Source organism: Humulus lupulus, chromosome 9 (genome assembly GCF_963169125.1).
Source record: "Humulus lupulus chromosome 9, drHumLupu1.1, whole genome shotgun sequence".
In the NCBI taxonomy this organism is placed as follows: Eukaryota; Viridiplantae; Streptophyta; class Magnoliopsida; order Rosales; family Cannabaceae; genus Humulus; species Humulus lupulus.
Window position 1 is genome coordinate 142,899,133 of NC_084801.1, and position 23,531 is coordinate 142,922,663.

Genomic DNA, 23,531 nt, shown 5'->3' on the forward strand with positions numbered 1-23,531 from the left:
ATGATAACTTATTGGAGCTTGATTTCATAGACCCATGGTCCCCACTGTACCTTGGATAAAATCATCTAGATAGTCTCAATTAATTGATTTAATTATCAATTAGAGAAATTAAGACAAATTTATTAATTAAGATAAATTGGTATCTAAATTAAGAAATAAGTTTAAATCAAGGTTCAAACTATAAATAATTAATTTGATAAAGGATTTAAATAATTAAATCAATAGAAAATAATACAGGTCTTGATTTTAAGTTCAATGGGATTATAATCAAATGGGAAATTTCACGGGCCTAAAGCCCATGATAATTTCGACCTGGGCTGTTAATTGGCTATTATTTTATTTATTTTTTAATTAAATAAATGACCTAATTGAATCTATGAAAGGAATGTTAAGAGATAAGTCAAAACAGAAGTTCAGAAGTCAAAAACACAAGTTTCAGATAGTTTTTAGATTCTTTCTAAGCACAAGTCATTTTCTAAGCCTCTTTGTTCTTTTCTCTTCTTCTCTCTGTATCTATCTCACATGTTGAGAATTGCCCACCCTATTCTATGTGATTCGAAGGATACTTTGGAAGACTGTGAAGAAAATTGAAGATCGGTTCAGTTTCTTGGTAATACTCTGCGACATAAAGGATACAAGGGTTAGAGAAACTGAAGGAATGACTTATTCATTCCGCTGCGTATAATGTAAGTATTTTTATCATTATTTCTCTTGAATTCAATTTTAGAAATATATTATAGGTTATCTCATATTAATTTGTTTTATATTAGATCTACATGAAAATAAATAAAAAATCATGTATGAGTTTCTCAACAACTCGCCTCAGAGCCTTTGGTAATCTTTATTTTCATGCATGAACATGTTAAAAATTGAATTATTTGATGTGTTTGAATAATGGGATGGATTTTCATGTTTTTATGAAGCATATTGATTATTAGCAATTTTTAGGTTATTTTGTAGTGTTTTCTATGTAATTAATTTTCATATATGCTTTATTTTGTGTAAAAACATGTTAAAAATTAATTAGAAAATAGTTTTGGTTTGAAAAATTGCACAAAAAAAATTTCGAATTTTTTTTTGGCCTGGCTGTCCACACGCATGCACACCGTGCATCACCACTCCCCGCGCGCGAGCGCCTGCGCACATCCTTCAGCCACATGCGCACACCAGGTAGCCACCCCCCCACCCCCCACTCCCTACGCGCACCAGCGCGCGCACATACTGTTCATCAAAAAAATTAATTTTAAAAAAAATAAAATTGTGAAAATTAATTATTTATAATTAAAGCAAAAAATATCATATTTATTTTTGTATATAAATTTTTTTTAAATAAGATATTTTGTTTGTTGAGATTTAAATAATTAGATATTTTTACAAAGATTCAAATTCAAATTTAAAAATAGACTAACAACTTAATTTTAAATTTTTTTAAATATTAAAATATTATAATTAAGATATTTTCTTTTAAATACTTGATAGTTTTTATTAAATATTTATTTGAAAATATAAATATATTTTTATTCTATAGTTTTTAATATTTAAATTATTTGAAATTTGAAATTTTTTAGTTAGATATTTTTATGGAGATTTGAATTTGATTAACTGTTTTGAGATATTTTAGGGTTATAACTATTAATATTTTTTTTAAAATGGTTAAATATTAGCTCATTGTTGTAACAACACAAGATATTTTTGAAAAATAGTTAAAATATTGATTTTAAAATTTAAAATTGGTTAAATTTTGAAAAATATCATTTTTTTTCAGCAAATTAATAAAATATATTTTTTAATAAATGGTATTTAAATTAACTTTAGTTAATTGTTGATAAATCCTATTTAAATTAAATTGATATTTTTTTCAAATTAACCTAAATCAAGTTGATTGTTGATAAATGAAATTTAAATTAACTTTTGTTAATTGTTGATAAATTTCTTTTAAATTGACTTACGTTTTGTAAAAATTTAATTAATTCGAATTTTTTGATAAATTCTAGATAAGTAATTGTGGTATTTTTGCAAATGAAATAAATTGTGGTATTTTTGCATAAATTCATAGAATTGCTCATATAGTAACATGATTAGGCCATCCAATTATAACATGTCTGTATGCACTATATGTGGCATTTTTGTAATTGGGTTTAGATGCATATAGTGGTCCATATGTTTGTTAGATATATGGATTTTGCCAAATAAAATATTTATAAAATTATAGGTTTTATTTGGGCCCATTAGAAAATGTAAAGTTTAAATTCCTCTCTTGTGGGTGATTCCGCTTGTGAAGGCTCATTTGCTTTGCATGACTATTGTGGGCCTAATCAATTAATAACAATTAATAAAACGAAAGTTTAAATTCTTGTCTTTTGGACCTTGTATGGAAGATTGGGGGCCTTTGTAGTGGGAACGACATACTGGACCCAACCCTCCTCCATGCAAGCCCAATTGTTAAGACTCATTTACCTGAGTTGGACTTAATTGTATAGGTTCATTATATTAGTTAAACATAAATATTGATTAGCAACAAATTAATTCTAAATTAATTGAATTTGTTTCAATGTGATACTTTAGAATTAATAGGAAATTATAGGACTTTGGTTTTAAAAAAATTATAATCTTACAATTTTTTGGAGAACCAGCCATTAATTTTTTATAATAATAAAAATACTATTTTTAATTTTATAATGAGCTTATTTTAATAATTATATTCAATCTCCACCGTTGATTTAACAAAGTCAATAGCTTAATAGGGCCTCAAGATGCTTTTATTCGTCCCCCTATGGAAGGCGTTCATTAGTTATTTTGACAAGGTTAAATTTCGAAAGATAGATAATTATAGGTCAAATTCTACTAGACTCACACTTACGGTTACTAGTAGGACTAAATCTATGATTATCGAAACTGTGGGTCTAGCTCATAAAATAAGAGATTTTGTTTTCTTATTTTGATCGAATAGTAGGTTGTTAATAATGGTGTCCATTATTAAATAAGTTTACAACTTTATTTAACTAGTGGTATTTTTGACTCTCATCAACCGGGACAAGGATATCATAGATTAGTTAAAAACCTAAAGAAATATATATATGATTGTTTTTGGTATTTTTTCTCATATCTTACATAATTTTGGTATAGGTTGTGCTATTTCTTGAAATTTTGTGAATAGAAGTTTTATTGAGAAAATGTGATTGATTTCTATTTTATTGATAATTTGTAGTATAATTATGGATGTGTCTACTCCCATCCTTTCTCAACTTTCGATGGAGAAACTCACTGGAGAAAACTTCCTTAAATAGAAGCAAAACATCAACATTGTGTTGATTGAGGACAACTCCAAGTTCGTCATGACTGAGGAATCCCGGAAGTTCCAGCTGAAGGAGCTACCAAGTTTGTGAGGGATAAGTATGAGTGTTGGTAGGCGGCTAAAAACAAGGCGCGGTACTACATGTTGGCTAGTATGGTCGACACTCTCAAGACAAATATGGAGAATGTCGAGATGACCTACAAAATAATGGATCAGCTCCAAGACATGTTTGGTGCCAAGTCAGCGCACACTCGTATTGAGGCCACCAAGAAATATGTCAATGCTCAGATGGCACCTTCTCAACATGTACGCGATCATCTGATCAAAATGACAAACTGCTTTCAGGAATCTGAACTGCATGGAGCAACAATAGATGAGGAAACTCAAGTTGGCATAATGCTCAACAGTCTCTCTCCAGCTTTCCTGTCGTTCACCACCAACAATGTGTTGAATAAACTCAACTATTGTAACGACTCAAATTCGCTAATAAGGCTTAAGGGCCTTGATTAGTGTGCCTAGAGGGCATAATGGGAATTATGTGTGATTTTAATGAGTAAGATGCATGATTATGATTTAAAGCATGTTTTATGACTACCTGAATATTTGAGATGCATGACTATGTGTATTAGTATGCATGTAGGCCCTGGTTAGGTTAGAAGGGCATAATCGTAATTTTGGCCATTATGGGCATAACTGCTTTGATATATGTGATAATTTTCGAGGCCACATTATTATGTGGATATATCTGTGATCTGTGACTCGAGACGATCCTAGTGAGCAGAGTAGCGAAAAAGTCATGGTGGGGATTTATACCCGGCTCGGGGTGAGCCTAGGGGTATAAATGGGAATTTAGTAAGTATACTGGAGTCTATCTTGACATTGAGGAATATTATTGGTGATTAATTAGGTATCGGGAGTTAAGCGGTAAATATTAGAGACACTCGAGGAATTAGCGGGAATTGGGTAAAATGACTAAAATGCCCTTAAGTGGACTAAAGGGTTAGAAATAAAGAGGGGGGGGGGGGGGCATTAAGGTCATTTGGCTTGCAAGGGATAGATATACTGAGGCTTTATGTTAGTGGGAATTATAGAGAGTAATAGAAGTCTGAAGGAAAGGAAGGAAGGAAGGAAAGAAGGGAGAAAACAGAGAGAGTTTTCTAAGGTCGCTTTATGCTTCCCTCATCAGTTTCTTGAGGATTTTTAGAGCAAAGTTCAGAGGAGAGCTGGGTTAGGCTGAGCATCAAGGATCCTAAGCTAGGTCTGAGGAATCGGCAGAGGTTTAGCAAGAACTCACCAACACTTAAGGTAAAATTCTATAAGTTTCTTCAGTTCTGGTTTTGGTTCTTAGTTAAGATATCTAAGATGTGTTGATGGGGAACTTTAGGAAAGTTGGAACCAAGGGTTGAGGAAGAGCAAGTCAAGGAGGTCTAGAGGCAACTTGAGGTCAAAATTCCACCAAAGGTATAAATTCTAAGCTTCTAACTTTGATGTTTTGACTCGTTTTGCTGAGTTTCTGAGCTTAGGGACAGCTATGGTGAATTTTGGGATTAGAGATGCATGTGAATGGGTTTTGAGTATTTGGGGTGCTTGGGATGAGTGGAGTATGTTCATAAGGTTGTTTTTGAGTTTAGTAAAGGTTTGGAGAAGTTTTAGTTGAGGTTGGTTCGAGGAAATCGCAGGAAGGGAAAACTGGTGTTTGTCTGTCTGTGACTAGCGCTACAGCGCTAGCCTTTGGGCGCTGTAGCGCTAGGCCATGCATGTTGAGGGGATTTTGCTTCAGTTTGTAGCGCTGTAGCGCCCTCCCATGAGCGCTGTAGTGCTACCCTGTTTTCTGAAGGGGATTTTAGGGTTGTTTGCAAGGGTTTTTGACCAAGGGTTTGGGGTTTGATTCCACCACCTTGTTCGGTGGAACTAGGACTTCCCGGGGGCTCGGGATTAGTCCCGGGGCTAGATATTGAACTTGAGGTTTGATGATGACTTTGGCCTATGGTTGTGCTTAGGTGTGCGCTAGGGCTCAAGAGGGATCGTGCTCAAGGAGTCGAGTGATCAGAGCTAGCAAATCGAAAGGTAAGAAAACTGCACCCGGTTATATGTTTGTGATGGGACTAAGTGCTCCTGATATTTGTATCGTGTCAATGATGGTATTATGCCATGGGACATGTGAAAGCGGCCTAAGAGTTTCGTACATAATATTTGCGCACAGGGCGCAGCTTGGCCACTGGTAGCCGAGGACAGCTTAATATTCACTGAGCTCGGTTTAAGCGGGCCGGAGTCACTGGGATAACGGAGGGAGCGGCTTGAGGGCGCTAGCCCTAGTTATCATCTGTGAACTAATATATGATATGAGTTGATATGTTTAGTATGTTGAATACTTGATTATACTGAATGATTACATGGCTGAGAATATGTGATGCAAAATGAGATATTGATTTGTCTGTTGATTGCTTATGCTCTGTAGCTGTGTTTTCTTGATGAGCCTTGGCTCGCGGGTGCTACGTGGTGCAAGTAAAGGCAAAGGCAAGCTGGACCAATCCTGAGATGGAGAGCTGCGGGGTTGAATGTACATAGTCAGCTGTTCGATTGCCTTGGTCGAGGAGTGGATCAGGACAGGGATTGCCTAACTGTATGTTTTGCCTTAGTATGGCTTGTTATTGTATTTAAACTTTATGTCTTTTGGAAACGGTCTTCAAACTTAATATTTTTTGGATCCCGTGTAAACAGGAAATGTTTCTTATCGAAAATGTAGCTTTTGAGACCAAAACATCTTAACTCTAGTCCCTTTATAATTTCAATAGCACATTTTTGAATAAGATGACTTGATTAGCAAGTCCAGCACTTTATAAACACACAGTGTAACGGTCTTGGCTATCCAGGGCGTTACAACTTGGTATCAGAGCGTCCTAGGTTTATGGGTCCTGAAGACTGGCAGGATATGTACATTCGCCGCGAGAGACAAGCTCAACTTAGGGTCTGGTAATTGTGTATACATGACTGTGTGCTTAAATGATTTGAGTGAGATATGATTGTTGATATCTGTTTGATGAATAGGGAGCATGAGTTACTGATAGGGCCTGGCCCTTGACTATTGCATGATGCTATTGAGGCGTGCTTATTAGTACTGCTGTGTATGTGAATGAATATCTGGATAAATTGCTATACTTTGATTGCTTGTGAATGATCGGAGTTCCAGTGATGGGTCATGGAAGGATTATTACCCTGTCATCATAGCCTAATTACCGAGTCGTTGATTACAGATTGACTTGAATAGTTATGCGTTCAAGAAAATCCACGCGACTAGCCGGCAGGTCGGGGCTAGAGATGATGATCAAGGCCAGACCCCTCCGCCAGTCCCTGAGAACTGGCAGCAGTTAATGGTCGACATGCAGGCTCGGCTTCAGAGCCAAGATGAACAGATTTGAATCTTGCAGCAGGCTCCAACTGGGAGTGTTGCCCCTATTGTGCCACCTGCAGTGGTACCGGTAGCGCAGCCAGTTGAGGTTGGGAACAAATGGGAACCGTTGTATGAGCGATTCAGGAAGCAGTAGTCCCCGATCTTTGAGGGAGGACCAGATCCACTGAAGGCTGAGCAGTGGATGACTATGATCACTACCATACTTGATTTTATGAGGGTAGAAGGACATGACAGGGTGGCATGTGCCACTTATATGCTGAGGGAGGATGCCCGAATCTGGTGGGAGGTGGCATCGTAGACCAGAGATGTTTCTACATTGACTTGGGAAGGGTTTAAGGACTTGTTTAGTCAGAAGTATTACAATGTTGCCATCAGGGCAGCGAAGATAAATGAGTTCGTGGGGCTGGTTCAGGGCAGTATGACAGTTACAGAATATGCCTTGAAGTTCGATAGACTTGCGAAGTTCGCACCAGATCTTGTGCCTACTGATGCAGCTAGGCAGGACAGATTTATCAGAGGGCTGAATGCTATGATAGCCTGAGATGTGAGAATTACCACGGTTCCTGGAGGGACAACTTATGCCCAGGCTGTGGAGAAGGCTCTTACCGCTGAGGAAGCAGAGAACAAGATATGGAGAGAGAGTTCTGTGAGAAGGGAGGGTCGTAGGGCGATGCCTCCATATTCTGGTTTTAGTAGGGGAGGAGGCCCCAGTGATTTGAAGAGGAAGACCCCTGAGGCTTCGATCGCTCCTAGTTCTGATAAGAGAGGTCGGGATACTCAGGGTGGCTATCAGGGAGGCGATGATACATGGAGGACTTATCCAGAGTGCACGACGTGCAAGAGACGCCATCCGGGCGAGTGTCGGGCTAAGGCTTGCTATATGTGCGGGGTGGTGGGACACCTCAGGAAGGATTACCCGACAGTGAAGAAGGGAGAGACAGGGAAGGTGGATAGCTTGACTCCAGCTCGAGTGTTCACCCTGACGCAGGCGGAGGTCGAGGCTAGTCCCTCGGTAGTGACAGGTCAGCTTTCTAGCGCTGGCACTTCTTTTACTGTGTTGATTGATTCTGGTGCTATGCATTCGTTTGTATCTGATAAGGTGATTGATAGACTGTGTAGACCTAGTGAGTATAGTACTTCTGGGTTTGGGACTATTTTGCCTACAGGAGAACTGGTAGTATCTAGGAGGTGGATTAGAGCACTGCCAGTGATAGTTGATGGTAGAGAGTTGTCAGTAGACTTGATTGAGTTGAGTATGGAGGATTTTGATATGATTTTAGGTATGGATTGGCTGGTTAGATATGAAGCTACCATAGACTGCAGGAAGAAGATGGTGACTTTTGAACCAGAGGGCGAGGATCCCTTTGTCTTTGTGGGAGCGATACATGGACCCCGCGTACCCAGGATATCTGCGCTGAGGGCCAGAGATTTGCTATAGGGTGGATGTGTAGGCTTTCTGGCTAGTGTGGTGGATACCACCAGAGTTTCACCAGTAGGACCGGAGGAGACCAGATTGGTTTGCGAGTTCTTGGATGTGTTCCTTGAGGATTTTCCTGGGTTGTCGCCGCATAGAGAGATTCAGTTTGTCATTGAGCTGGCACCAGGGACAGAGCCGGTGTCGAGGGCACCGTATAGAATGGCACTGGTGGAACTGAAAGAATTAAAGATACAGCTGCAGGAGCTTCTGGATTTAGGATTCATCAGACCTAGTTACTCGCCATGGGGTGCTCCGGTTTTGTTTGTAAAGAAGAAGGACGGGACTTTGAGAATGTGTATCGACTACTGAGAATTGAACAAGTTAACTATCAAGAATAAGTATCCCCTACCGAGGATTGATGACTTGTTCGATCAGCTGCAGGGTAAGACGGTGTTCTCAAAGATTGATCTTCGATCTGGTTATCACCAGCTGAGGATCAAGGATGAGGACATACCTAAGACGGCCTTCCAAACACGGTATGGGAACTATGAGTTCTTGGTCATGTCTTTCGGTTTGACCAATGCCCCAACAGCCTTTATGTACCTAATGAATAGGATGTTTAAGGATTTTCTAGACCAGTTTGTTATAGTCTTCATCGACGACATCTTGGTGTATTCCAGCTCAGAGGCAGAGCACGAGTTTCATCTTTGACAGGTTCTTCAGAGGTTGAGGGAGCATCAATTGTACGCCAAGTTTAAGAAGTGTGAATTCTGGCTACCCGAAGTGACATTCCTTGGACATATCGTAGGTGCAGATGGGATTAAGGTGGATCCATCTAAGGTGGAGGCGGTTAGAGATTGGCCGAGGCCAAGGAACGCCTCAGAGGTGCAGAGTTTTCTTGGGTTAACAGGTTACTACAGACGGTTTGTAGAGGGTTTCTCGAAGATAGCGGCACCGATGACAGAATTGACAAGAAAGAATTTGAAGTTTATCTGGTCAGACAAGTGTGAAGACAGTTTCCAAGAGCTGAAGCGACGACTTATTACAGTGCCAGTGTTGAGTCTTCCTTCGGGGGAAGGGAAGTTTGTTGTTTATTGTGATGCATCGAGGTTGGGCTTAGGATGTGTGTTGATGCAGAATGAGAAGGTTATAGCCTATGCATCACGACAGCTGAAGGAGTATGAGCAGCGGTATCCTACTCATGATTTGGAGCTGGCAACGGTGGTTTTTGCACTGAAGATTTGGCGACACTATCTATATGGAGAGAAGTGTGAGGTATACACCGATCATAAGAGCCTGAAGTATTTCTTTACATAGAAGGACTTGAATATGAGATAGAGGCGTTGGCTAGAGTTGGTAAAGGATTATGATTGTGATATTCTTTACCATCTGGGGAAAGCCAATGTGGTGGCAGATGCATTGAGCCGCAGAGGTCTAGGTCAGCTGTATAGTTCTATTCAGATCTTAAGGGAGTTAGCTGATGAGATGGTTAGAGCATGGATCGAGTTGGTGGTAGGACGGTTGGCTAATATTACTCTGCATTCGACTCTGCTAGAGCGGATCAGAGAAGGGCAGTTGGCAGACGCTCAGTTACAGAGGGTTAGAGAGGATGCCTTAGCGGGAGTAGCTAAGGAACTATTCTATTTCTGAGGTTGGATTACTTCGGTATCCGGGGCGGATTTGTGTTCCATCTGTTGAGGGGATCAGACAAGAGATACTGGATGAGTCTCATACGACACCGTACTCACTTCATCCGGGTACCACGAAGATGTATCAGGATCTGCGAACTTTGTATTGGTGGCCCGGGATGAAGAAGGATGTGGTAGGGTATGTTTCCAAATGCTTAACCTGTCAGCAGGTGAAAGCTGAGCACCAGCGACCAGCAGGGTTGCTTCAACCTTTGGGTATTCCTGAATGGAAATGGGAGGACATTACTATGGGCTTTGTGGGAGGTTTACCCAGGACAGCGGGGCTTCAAGATTCGGTGTGGGTGATAGTGGATAGATACACCAAGTCAACCCATTTTCTTCTAGTGAGGTCGACATATACTGTGGATCAGTATGCTGAGTTGTATATGAGGGAGATCGTACGTCTCCATGGGGGTTCCTAAGTCTATAGTGTCATACCGGGATCCTATTTTCACTTCCAAGTTTTGGGGTGGTTTACAGAAGGCTTTGGGGACTCAGTTAAATTTCAGTACAACCTTTCATCCTCAGACTGATGGACAGTCTGAGAGGATGATCCAGGTATTGGAGGATATGCTCAAAGCATGTGTGATTGATTTTGAGGGTTCATGGAGTAAGTATCTTCCGTTGATTGAATTTTCGTATAACAATTATTATCAATCAACGATTGGAGTGGCTCCCTATGAGATGTTATATGGGAGGAAGTGTAGATCACCCATTCATTAGGATGAGATGGGTGAGAGGAGATATTTGGGGCCAGATATGGTTCAGAGGACAAGTGAAGCTATAGAGAAGATCCGGGCTAGGATGCTCGCATCTCAGAGTAGATAGAAAAGCTACGTTGATCCTAAGCGTAGGGACGTGGAGCTCTAGGTTGGGGACCACGTCTTTCTCCGAGTTTCACCACTGCGAGGGGTGAGGAGGTTTGGAAAGAAGGGCAAGCTAAGCCCTAGATTCGTTGGACCATTCGAGATTTTGGAAAGGGTTGGTCAAGTGGCTTACAGATTAGCCTTGCCACCATCATTGTCTGGAGTTCATGACGTATTCCATGTTTCTATGCTTCGGAAGTACGTCTCAGATGTCACTCATGTGTTGAGGCATGAAGATTTGGAGTTACAAATAGATTTGGCTTATGAGGAGCAACCAGTTCAGATCTTAGATCGAAAAAGATAAAGTATTGCGGAATAAGACGATTCCTCTGGTTAAAGTGCTGTGGAGAAATAGTAAGGTCGAGGAGGAGACCTGGGAGCTTGAGACAGCGATGTGGGATCAGTATCCCGAGTTGTTCAGGTAAATTTTGAGGACGAAATTCTCATTAGGAGGGGATAGTTGTAACGACCCAAATTCGTTAATAAGGCTTAAGGGCCTTGATTAGTGTGCCTGGAGGGCATAATGGGAATTATGTGTGATTTTAATGAGTAAGATGCATGATTATGATTTAAAGCATGTTTTATGACTACCTGAATATTTGAGATGCATGACTGTGTGTATTAGTATGCATGTAGGCCCTGATTAGGTTAGAAGGACATAATCGTAATTTTGGCCATTATGGGCATAGCTGCTTTGATATATGTGATAATTGTCGAGGCCACATTATTATGTGGATATATCTGTGATCTGTGACTCGTGACGATCCTAGTGAGCAGAGTAGCGAAAAAGTCATGGCGGGGATTTATACCCGGCTCGGGGTAAGCCTAGGGGTATAAACGGGAATTTAGTAAGTATACTGGAGTCTATCTTGACATTGAGGAATATTATTGGTGATTAATTAGGTATCGGGAGTTAAGCGGGAAATATTAGAGACACTCGAGGAATTAGCGGGAATTGGGTAAAATGACTAAAATGCCCTTAAGTGGACTAAAGGGTTAGAAATAAAGGGGAGGGCATTAAGGTCATTTGGCTTGCAAGGGATAGATATACTGAGGCTTTATGTTAGTGGGAATTGTAGAAAGTAATAGAAGTCTGAAGGAAAGGAAGGAAGGAAAGAAGGAAAAGGAAGGAAAAGAAAGGGAGAAAACAGAGAGAGTTTTCTAAGGTCGCTTTATGCTTCCCTCATCAGTTTCTTGAGGATTTTTGGAGCAAAGTTCAGAGGAGAGCTGGGTTAGGCTGAGCATCAAGGATCCTAAGCTAGGTCTGAGGAATTGGCAGAGGTTTAGCAAGAACTCACCAACACTTAAGGTAAAATTCTATAAGTTTCTTCAGTTCTGGTTTTGGTTCTTAGCTAAGATATCTAAGCTGTGTTGATGGGGAACTTTAGGAAAGTTGGAGCCAAGGGTTGAGGAAGAGCAAGTCAAGGAGGTCTAGAGGCAACTTGAGGTCGAAATTCCACCAAAGGTATAAATTCTAAGCTTCTAACTTTGATGTTTTGACTCGTTTTGCTGAGTTTCTGAGCTTAGGGACAGCTATGGTGAATTTTGGGATTAGAGATGCATGTGAATGGGTTTTGAGTATTTGGGGTGCTTGGGATGAGTGGAGTATGTTCATAAGGCTGTTTTTGAGTTTAGTAAAGGTTTGGAGAAGTTTTGGTTGAGGTTGGTTCGAGGAAATCGCAGGAAGGGAAAACTGGTGTTTGTCTGTCTGTGACTAGCGCTACAGCGCTAGCCTTTGGGCGCTGTAGCGCTAGGCCATGCATGCTGAGGGGATTTTGCTTCAGTTTGTAGCGCTGTAGCGCCCTCCCATGAGCGCTGTAGCACTACCCTATTTTCTGAAGGGGATTTTAGGGTTGTTTGCAAGGGTTTTTGACCAAGGGTTTGGGGTTTGATTCCACCACCTTGTTCGGTGGAACTAGGACTTCCTGGGGGCTTGGGATTAGTCCCGGAGCTAGATCTTGGACTTGAGGTTTGATGATGACTTTGGCCTATTGTTGTGCTTAGGTGAGCGCTAGGGCTCGAGAGGGATCGTGCTCAAGGAGTCGAGTGATCAGAGCTAGCAAATCGAAAGGTAAGAAAACTGCACCCGGTTATATGTTTGTGATGGGACTAAGTGCTCCCGATATTTGTATCGTGTCAATGATGGTATTATGCCATGGGACATGTGAAAGCGGCCTAAGAGTGTCGTACATAATATTTGCGCACAGGGCGCAGCTTGGCCACTGGTAGCCGAGGATAGCTTAATATTCACTGAGCTCGGTTTAAGCAGGCCGGAGTCACTGGGATAACGGAGGGAGCGGCTTGAGGGCGCTAGCCCTAGTTATCATCTGTGAACTAATATATGATATGAGTTGATATGTTTAGTATGTTGAATACTTGATTATACTTAATGATTACATGGCTGAGAATATGTGATGCAAAATGAGATATTGATTTGTCTGTTGATTGCTTATGCTCTGTAGCTGTGTTTTCTTGCTGAGCCTTGGCTCGCGGGTGCTACGTGGTGCAAGTAAAGGCAAAGGCAAGCTGGACCAATCCTGAGATGGAGAGCTGCGGGGTTGAATGTACATAGTCAGCTGTTCGATCGCCTTGGTCGAGGAGTGGATCAGGACAGGGATTGCCTAACTGTCTGTTTTGCCTTAGTATGGCTTGTTATTGTATTTGAACTTTATGTCTTTTGTAAACAGTCTTCAAACTTAATATTTTTGGGATCCCGTGTAAACAGGAAATGTTTCTTAGTGAAAATGTAGCTTTTGAGACCAAAACATCTTGACCCTAGTCCCTTTATAATTTCAATAGCACGTTTTTTAATAAGATGACTTGATTAGCAAGTCCAGCACTTTATAAACTCACAGTGTAACGGTCTTGGCTATCCAGGGCGTTACAACTATGGTCTGACGCAGCTTACGAATGAGCTTCAGACTTTAGAGTCTATCATGGGTGGACCAAGTAAGGGAGGAGAAAAGAAGACAACTACTACTATTGTTGCTAATCCAGCTAAGGCTGAAGCTAACCAAGCTTCGTCTTCGAAAGCTGGAAACAAGAGGAAAGGTGGAAAAAACAACAACCCCAAGCCTGCAAAGGCTACAAAGACAAGTGCACAACCAATTGCACATACGCCTAAGGGGAAGAACAAGAAAAACAAGAAAGGTAAAAGTAAGTGTTTTCACTACAAAGAGAAGGAGCATTGGAAACAGGATTGCCCCAAGTTTGTAGCAGCTAAAAACAAAGGCAATGATTATAGTTCATTTATCTTAGAAACATGTGTTTTAGAGAATGATAAATCTGTTTGGATTATTGATTATGGGTCTACTAACCATGCTTATAACTCTTTATAGCTTCCTAAATCGTGGGAGGAATCGCGAAGGCTGCTTAAAGCTTAGAGTTAGGAACGATGCGTTCGTTGCGGTCCAAACTAGAGGAAGAGCTCGTCTGAAGTTCAGAAATAAATTTTTAATTTTAAATTATGTATTTTTTATTCCATATTTTAGTAGAAATTTAATTTCAGTTTCCATGTTGTAATTAGAACCATTTGTTATGACTTTCACAAGTTCTAATATATCTATTTCTTTCAATGGATCACAATTGTGTATTGCATGTTTGGAAAATGGGGTTTATCAACAAACCCCTCGCTCTTAACAATGATTTATTCAAAGTAGCTAAACCTAGGACCAATAAACGTCAAAAGACCGATAACGATAATATGACGTATTTATGGAACTTGAGACTAGGTCACATTGGATATGATAGGATTCAAAGACTTACAAAGGACGGGCCTTTGAGGGAACTCACCTTAGGTGAATTACCTATATGTGAATCTTGTCTAGAAGGCAAACTGACCAACTGTCCTTTCTCTGCAAAGGGTGATAGGGCCAAAGAACCACTTGGACTTATGCATTCAGATGTTTGTGGACCTTTGAATGTACAAGCCAGGGGTGGTTTTGAGTATTTCGTCACTTTCATTGATGATTACTCTAGATACTCATGTATTTACCTAATGCATAAGAAATCATAAACATTTTCAAAGTTTCAGGAATTCCTAGTGATGGCTCAGAACCAATTAGGTAAAACGTTAAAGATATTGTGATCTGATAGGGGTGGAGAATATTTGGATATGCAGTTCCAAGATCATTTAACTCAACTTGGGATTTTATAACAAATTACTGCCGTGGGTACTCCGCAACAAAATGGTGTAGCGAAACGTCGGAACAGAAATTTATTAGAAATGGTTAGATGCATGCTTAGTTACTCAACTCTACCAGCTTTGTTCCAGGGACATGCAATTAAAACTGCGAATGACATTCTCAATGTCGTGCCGTCTAAATCAATCCCCAAAACACCTTTAAAACACTTGAATGGACATGAACCTAGTTTACGCCATTATAGAATCTGGGGTGTCTCGCCCACGTCCTGAGGAAAAAGGAGGGAAAGCTAGAACCGCGAACTGAAGTTTGCATGTTTGTTGGCTATCCTAAAGGTACTCGGGGTGGACTTTTCTATATTCATTCAGAAAAGAAAGTGTTTACTTCTACGAATGCTACATTTATGGAAAATGACTATGTCCAAAACTTCAGACCACGCAGCAAAGTTGTTTTAGATGAGATGGTTAAAGAATTGACTCCAACCAATGTTCCATCGTCATCAACGCGAGTTGATGATGAAATTCCCACTCTTCATGTCCAACTGACTCAAGTCAATTTAAATGAAGAAAGTACCACTGTTCCTGAGCAAACAGTCACAGAGCCTCGTCGTAGTGGGAGGGTTTCTAGGAACCCAAGTCGCTATGGTTTGGATGGTGAAACCAATATGGTTATTGGTGACACTAGTGATGGTGATCTGTTGTCTTTCAAATAGGCAATGGAAATCCCTGAAAAGGAACTATGGCTCGAAGCCATGCAATAGGAAATGGAGTCCATGTACTCAAATTTCATTTGGGATCTTGTGGAAGCACCTAGTGACTTTAGGGTCTTCGGGTGCAAGTGGATATACAAGAAGAAACAAGGTGTTGATGGAAATATCGAGACTTATAAAGCTCGAATAGTGGCAAAGGGTTATACCTAAAGAGAAGGCATGGACTATGAGGAAACTTTTAGTCCGGTAGCCATGCTCAAGTCCATTCGCATCCTCATATCCATAGCAGCCGCTCTCAACTATGAGATCTAGAAAATGGATGTCAAGACAGCTTTTCTTAATGGGAATCTTGACGAAGTCATTTATATGGATCAGCCAAAAGGTTTTAAAGTAGCTGTACAAGAAGGAAAAGTTTGCAAGTTGAATAGGTCCATCTATGGACTTAAGCAAGCTTCTTGTTCCTAGAATCTTAGGTTTGATGAAATAATCAAAACCTATGGCTTTGAACAAAATATTGATGAGCCTTGTGTTTAACAACTGAAGGCAAATCTAATAGTGGTATTCCTAGTTCTTTATGTAGATGATATCTTACTCATTGGAAAAAATGTTAGGAGATTGTCAGATGTGAAGAATTGGATGAGCACTCAATTCCAGATGAAGGATTTGGATGAACCAAGTTATGTTCTGGGTATCCAGATCATTAGGGATAGAAAGAACAGACTCTTAGCTTTATCTCAAGTAGCTTACATAGATAAAGTGCTTGAACGTTTCTCAATGACAAATTCCAAGAAAGGACGTTTTCTTTCACACCATGGAATTCATCTTTCAAAGAAGCAGTCTCCCCAGACTCCTGAAGAGGAAGATGCAATGGGAAAAGCTCCCTATGCATCTGCAGTTGGAAGTCTAATGTATGCCATGTTGTGTACTAGACCAGATATCTACTATGCAATGGGAGTAGTGAGCAGGTATTAGTCAAACCCAGGACCAGAACATTGGATAGAAGTTAAGCATATCCTGAAGTATTTAAGACGGACTAGGGATTGTATGTTAGTCTACAAGGGTGGTGTTCTGAACCCTGTAGGCTACACCGATTCAGATTTTCAGACTGATGTCAATGACAAGAAGTCTACTTCTGGAATGGTTCTTACTCTTGAGGGTGGAGCTGTGATATGGAGAAGCGTAAAGCAGTCTACAATCTCAAATTCCACCATGGAGGCTGAGTACATAGCCGCGTCAGAAGCAGCTAAGGAAATAGTCTGGCTAAAGAAGTTCTGTAATGCCCCCAAAATCCTTAATAAGGTTTAGGACCTTGATAAGGAGGCCGGGAGGGCCATAATTGATTTATTATGCCATTAAATGATTATATGCATGTTTATGTGAATTTTATTATTATATGATGATAAATGCATGCATATGGGTCCGCATTTTATTATAAGGGAATTTTGGTAATTTGGCCCGTTAAGGGCGTAATTGTGTATTTTCATGCATGTTGGTGAATTTTTAATAGGACCACATTATAATGTGGATTTGTTCGAGCCATTTGGCATGAGATGATCTTTGAATGCAAGTTATCGATCTGGTCATAACGGGATTAATTTCGGGGGTCGGGGTGAGTCTCGGGGTAATTTGAGGATTAGATCATTACCAGGAATTAAAGGGTAATGGGATATGATTTATTAGTATTTCAGAATAACAGGAATTAGAGGGCGTTAATTATGATTAACAAGATAGGCGCGGAAGGACGGTTTTGCCCTTGGTGGCCTTAAGAGGATTTTAAATGACCTAGGGGCATTTTGGTCTTTTGACCTTAAGGATAGATAAAAACCCTTAAGCTGCAGCAAAACAGAGCACCATTTCGCTTCTCTCCCGACACTATTTCTTCTTCATTTCTCTTTGATTTTTTGAAGCTTTTTTTGAGGAACCAAGCTAAGGAACCAAGCCTTGAGGGTTTTGGGTTATGTTCCACCATTGAAGATGGTATGATTATGAGATTGGGGTAAGTTTTTAACCATAGAATCTCTTGTTCTTGATCTGTTTTTCTATTTGAGTTTGAGCTGGTTTTTGAGTTGGAAAATTGAGAATTCAATGGAGTTTTTGGCAAAGGTTACTTGGGTTATGATGCCTAGGGCCTGTGTATTTTGTTTTTGGGTTCAATTGGGGGTTTAAATGGAGTTTGGAAGCTTGAGTTTCAGGTTGGAAATGGAGGATTCGAAGGAGGGGAAAAACCAGGGTGATCTGCCTGGTCCTAGCGCTACAGTGCCCAAAGGGAGTGCTACAGCGCTAGCCAGGGCAAATCAACCCTGGTTGTAGCGCTGTGGCACTAGGGGGGCAGCGCTGTAGCACTACCCTGTTTTCTCTGATGCATGTTTTAGGCACTTTTGAGGGTTTTTGTCTCGGGGTTTCAATTCCTAAGGCTCGGGATCGAATCTACTCACTGTTTGGGTATAATTCGGGGTCCCGAGAGTGAGGTTTAGGTCAAGACCCTTTTATTGTTGATTTCATTAATCGGAGATTGTATTTCGTTATGACTAGGTGACCGCTAAGGGATTAAAGGATCGATCGTTCTCAAGGGTCGTTCAATTGTTATTACTCGCTCGAACCAGAGGTAAGAAAACTACACCCCATATGTGCCATACATGGTTATTATTGAGGCATGTTGAGTGTTTAAATGTGGACATTGATTGCATATCAAATGCTTAGCAAATCTTGCTCACTTGTGAATGGCACTGACTTATTAGTTAGAATCGGCAATGGTGTCGGTATTAACTGTGAAGCCATGACTTACTAGTCAAGTTCGGCAGTGGTACCGAGCACTGGTCGTATGGCATTGACTTATGAGTCAAGAATGTTCTTAGCATGTTTAACGCAAGCCGACAAAGATTACATCTAATCGACATCTGCATTGAATGACTCATCATGAGCATTAATGTCGAACCGACCTCAAGTTCGATGAAAACTAAAAGCGCTTGTCTAGTCTAAAGGCTAGTTACTTAGAGCCAGAGCCGGAAAGGCTAAGGTGACTCACACGTCACATGGCTAGGAGGGTATGGGACCTCCGAGATAGACTTATCAGTCATCTAACTGAGATAGACTTATTAGTCATCTGACCGAGATAGTCTTATTAGTCATCTGTCTGAGATAGACTTATTAGTCATCTAATCGAGATGGACTTATTAGTCATCTGACTGAGATGAACTTATTAGTCATCTGACCGAGATGGACTTATCAGTCATCTGACCGGGACAGACTTATTAGTCATCTAACCGAGATGGACTTATTAGTCATCTGACCGAGATGGACTTATCAATCATCTGACCGAGATAGACTTATCAGTTATCTGACCGAGACAGACTTATCAGTCAATTGATCGAGATAGACTTATCAATCATCTATTTAGAGAGTGACTTATTAGTCAACTGTTCAAATAATGACTTACTAGTCATCTTTTCCAGAGAGACTTATTAGTCATCTACCTCAGAGCGGGAGACTTATTAGTCATCTACTCAGAACGCTGGACTTCACAAACATTTATCTGTACCTTCTTGCATGCATGAGTAGGGTTATTACTGCTAGGCATGCCTATTGTGACTTAGTAACATATTATTACTTGTTCATGAGCATATTGAGTTTTCTTGCTGGGCTTCGGCTCACGGGTGCTATGTGGTGCAGGTAAAGGCAAAAAAAAAGTTGGATCATCCTTGAGTTGGAGAGCTTAGGTGACGATGTGTACATATGTGGCTGCTCAACCGCCACAACCGAGGGTTTAAAGAGGAACTAGGGTTAAACCCTATTTTTCCGCTTAGGTTGGCTAGTTGTAAATATTTTGTAGTAATAAACCTTTAAATTATATTTTTGGGATCCCAATGTATGTTAAACGTTTTAGTGAAACGGTGTATCTTAATCAAAAAATTTAACCCTAAACCACTAATCATACTTAGTTACACGATTATGGCCAAATGACTCAGTTAGCGAGTTTAACACTATTTAAATGCACACCGTACTGGTCCCTGGAGATTAGGGCATTACAAGTTCTATTCGGATCTTGGTGTTATTCCAGAAATGGATAAATCACTTGTGTTTTTTTGTGACAATACAAGAGCGATAGCCAACTCGAAAGAACCTCGTAGTCACAAGAGGAGTAAGAAAATAGAAAGGAAGTATCACATTATTCGAGAATATGTGACCAGGGGAGATGTGAAGGTTATGAAGATTGCAACTGAAGACAATCTTGCAGATCCGTTTACAAAGACACTACTAGAAGCTACATTTGATAAGCATATCAAGGAAATGAGATTAGTAGAATTAAGGCATTAGTTTCAATTAGTGCAAGTGGGAGTTTGTTGGGGTTTTATGCCCTAATTAAAACCCAATTTCTTTGTAATCTCATTTATTATCAATAAAAGAATAGAAATCATTTTTTGACTTGGTCAATCACTTTGCTCACATGTGTTATTTTCATGATTATTTGTTTAATATAAACTTCTATTAAATCCCGAGCATATAGCTAATCGTATTTATAGTGATGTAATCATAGTGGAATATAAATATGATTATGTTTACCCAAAAAATGACCTCTGATGACGTGGCAAAATTGACCTGCACGTGGCGGCTTTAAGTGGATGCATCCTGCTCGGCCCTCGACCAGAAAGTTGTTGATTTGTCAAGTGTCATACTTATATGCGACCAGCCTGATTGCAAACTTCCTTTTACTTCCTTTATTCATTCAAATCTATAATTATGCATCAATTGTAATTTCTTTTATTACCTAGATACGCAAGTCTTAATTGTAATTAAGGCCCATTGGCCAGAGTAACTTCTTGGAGCCTATAAATAAGAATCAAAGGGCTCTAGGGAGGGGACTTTTGGATCTTTGGATTCTGAGAGAAAAATATAGTGCGATTATTCACCAAAGTTGTAATTTTCCCAAGGCTTGTGAAACTCGTGAACCCTTAGGTCATTGATCACAGTATTGGAATTCTACATCAATAAGAACACTAAGTGGACGTAGGTCATTACCATCCAATTGGGTCGAACCACTATAAATCGTTTGTGTCATTTATTCTTCCATTTGATTTTTCTTCTTGTTTTCATATCATTTCATATCGTTTATCTGACTCTGTGTAGTTGACCAATTTGACGCTCTCCAATTCCCGTTATTCTCAATATTCTCAAACACCAATAATTCATATCTCGTTACCCTTTAATTCCCGGCAACACTCTAATCATTAAAATCACCCCGAGACTCATCCCGAGCCCCGAACTTAAACCTGTTATGACTAGGCCGCTAATTAATATTCCAAGATTGTCTCATGCCGAATAGCTCGAACAAACCCACATTATAATGTGGTCCCAACAATAGGTCACCGACATGCATATAAATATACAATTACGCCCTCAATGGGCCAAATTACCAAAACACCCCTGTAATGAAATGTGGACCCACATGCATGCATTTAACATCATATTATAATATAATTCACATAACATGCATATTATCATTTAATGGCATAATTAAACAGTTATGGCCCTCCCGGCCTACTAATCCAGCCATTAAACCGCATTAGAGATTCTGGGGCATTACAGAAAAGCTACGCTGATCCCAAGCGTAGAGACGTGGAGTTCAAGGTTGGGGACCACGTGTTCCTGCGAGTTTCACCACTGCGAGGGGTGAGAAGATTTAGAGTAAAGGGCAAGCGGAGCCCTCGATTTGTTGGACCTTTCGAGATTCTAGAAAGGATTGGACAGGTGGCTTACAGGTTGGCCTTGCCACCGTCATTGTTGGGAGTTCATGACGTATTCCATGTTTCTATGTTGCGAAAGTATGTCTCAGATACGACACACGTGCTGAAGTATGAGGACTTAGAATTGCAGACAGATTTTTCCTATGAGGAGCGACCAGTTCAGATTTTGGATTGGAAGGACAAAGTTCTACAGAATAAGACGATTCCACTAGTTAAAGTATTATGGAGGAATAGCAAGGTCGAGGAAGCGACTTGGGAGCTTGAGTCGGTGATGTGAGATCAGTATCCCAAGCTATTCAGGTGAATTTTGAGGACAAAATTCTCAGTAGGAGGGGATAGTTGTAACGACCCAAAATCACTAATAAGGCTTAAGGGCCTTGATTAGTGTGCCAGGAGGGCACGAATGGTTTGTGTGTGAATTAAATAGTTTAATGCATGATTATGTGATAAGCGTGCTTATGTGATTATATGAATAAATGAGATGCATGATTATATGAATAAGTGTGCATGTAGGCCCTGTGTAGAATATTAAGGCATATTTGTAATTTTAGTGCGTAAATGTGATTATATGTTATAATTGTGAGGACCACATTATTATGTGGGTAAATCAGCAGTATGCGACTTGAGGCGGTCCTAGCGAGCTAGTTAGCTGAAAAGTCACAACGGGACCCAATACTTAACTTGGGGCAGGTCAAGGGGTATTTCGGGTATTAGATGGTTATTTGGGTTATGAAAATAAATATTTGGAAATATATTTGAGGTTAGGAAGCTTAGGTGGGAATACTGGGTAATTTTACCATTTTTGCCCTCGGGGACGTTTTGGTACCCCGAGCCTCGGGATTGACTTAATTAACTAAGGTTAGACTAAGTAAAGTTGAGAAAACAGTGGAAAAAACTTAAACCGACCCTCTCCTTCTCTCAGTTTTATCTCTTCTCTTTCCTCTCCTTTCTCTCAAAGGAAAACCATTGGAACTTAAGAAATTCAGCTGGTAACTCAGTGAATTGAGCTGAAGTTTTTGAAGATTAGTCTAGTATTCAGCTAAGGAGTTCAACCAGGAGGGTTGAGGTAAGACTTGAATTACACTTTTGGTTGTTTAAATTATGTGGTTTTGATTGAGTTCTAAGAGGATTTTGGGTTTTGAAATTGAAGACTGAATTGAAGCTAGGAACTAGGGAGTTAGCTCAGAAATTCCTTAGAGAATTGGTGCTTCAGTAATGGTAAACTCAAATTTGTGATTTAATGTCTGAATCTTGGTGTTTTCTTGACTGGTTTTGATGTTTTTTAAGCTTTTGAGGTTCAGAAATTGAAGTGGGATTTTAGTGAGTTTCTAGGCTAAGTTTTTGTTGGATTATGTTGCTGGGAACGTGCAAGAATTTTGTGACAATTGGGTTGTGGAATTAGGATGGTTTTGGATGGTTTTGAGTGAGGTTTGAGTGTTAAAAATGGTGGTTTTTCTGGGTTCGCGTATGAGCGTCGCGACCCTGTTCTTCTGTGCCGCGGTGCTAGGATTGAATCAGGAGATGGGGACCCCTCTGGGCGCCGCAACCCCTATAGGGTTGTGCCACGATGCTAGGCTAATTTTAGGACAAGGGAAATTTGGGTTTTTAGGGTTTTGGCTCGGGGGATGTTTCCGCTACCTTGTGCGGGGAAACGGAGGTCCCGAGAGCACGGGATTGGTTCCGGGAGATATTTATGAATTGGTTAGTAATGAGAGTGCAATGTATATGTTGTGACTAGGTATTTGGCGAGGCTCAGGTTAGAGGACCGCGCTCAAGATTTCTGTGCTCAAGAAGCTCAGTACATAGGTAAGAAAATTGCACCCGGTTGTGAATTTATAATGGGACTAAGGGTTCCCTATTTTAAATGCTTATGAAGGATGGTATTATGCCATGTAAATAATAAACGAACGACCTACGAGTGCCAGAGTTTACGTTGGCGGACAGGGCACGGCTCAGCCACTGGTAGCTGAGGGCAGCTTATTATTCATTGAGCTCGGTTTAAGCAGACCTGAGTCAGTGGGGTAAACAGAGGGTGCGACCTAAGGGCATCGACCCTGATTAATGTGTGATTTGACTATTGTTATTGACTGGTGAACTTGTTATGTTGAATAGTTGAGTGTTGATTCTCTGGTTATATCTATGGACTATGTGATTAATGTGGTATGTTAAGTATGTGAACATGCTTCAAGGGTTATTCATCTGTTATCATTGCTTGTACTATAACGTTATGTTTTCTTGCTGGGCCTTGGCTCGTGGGTGCT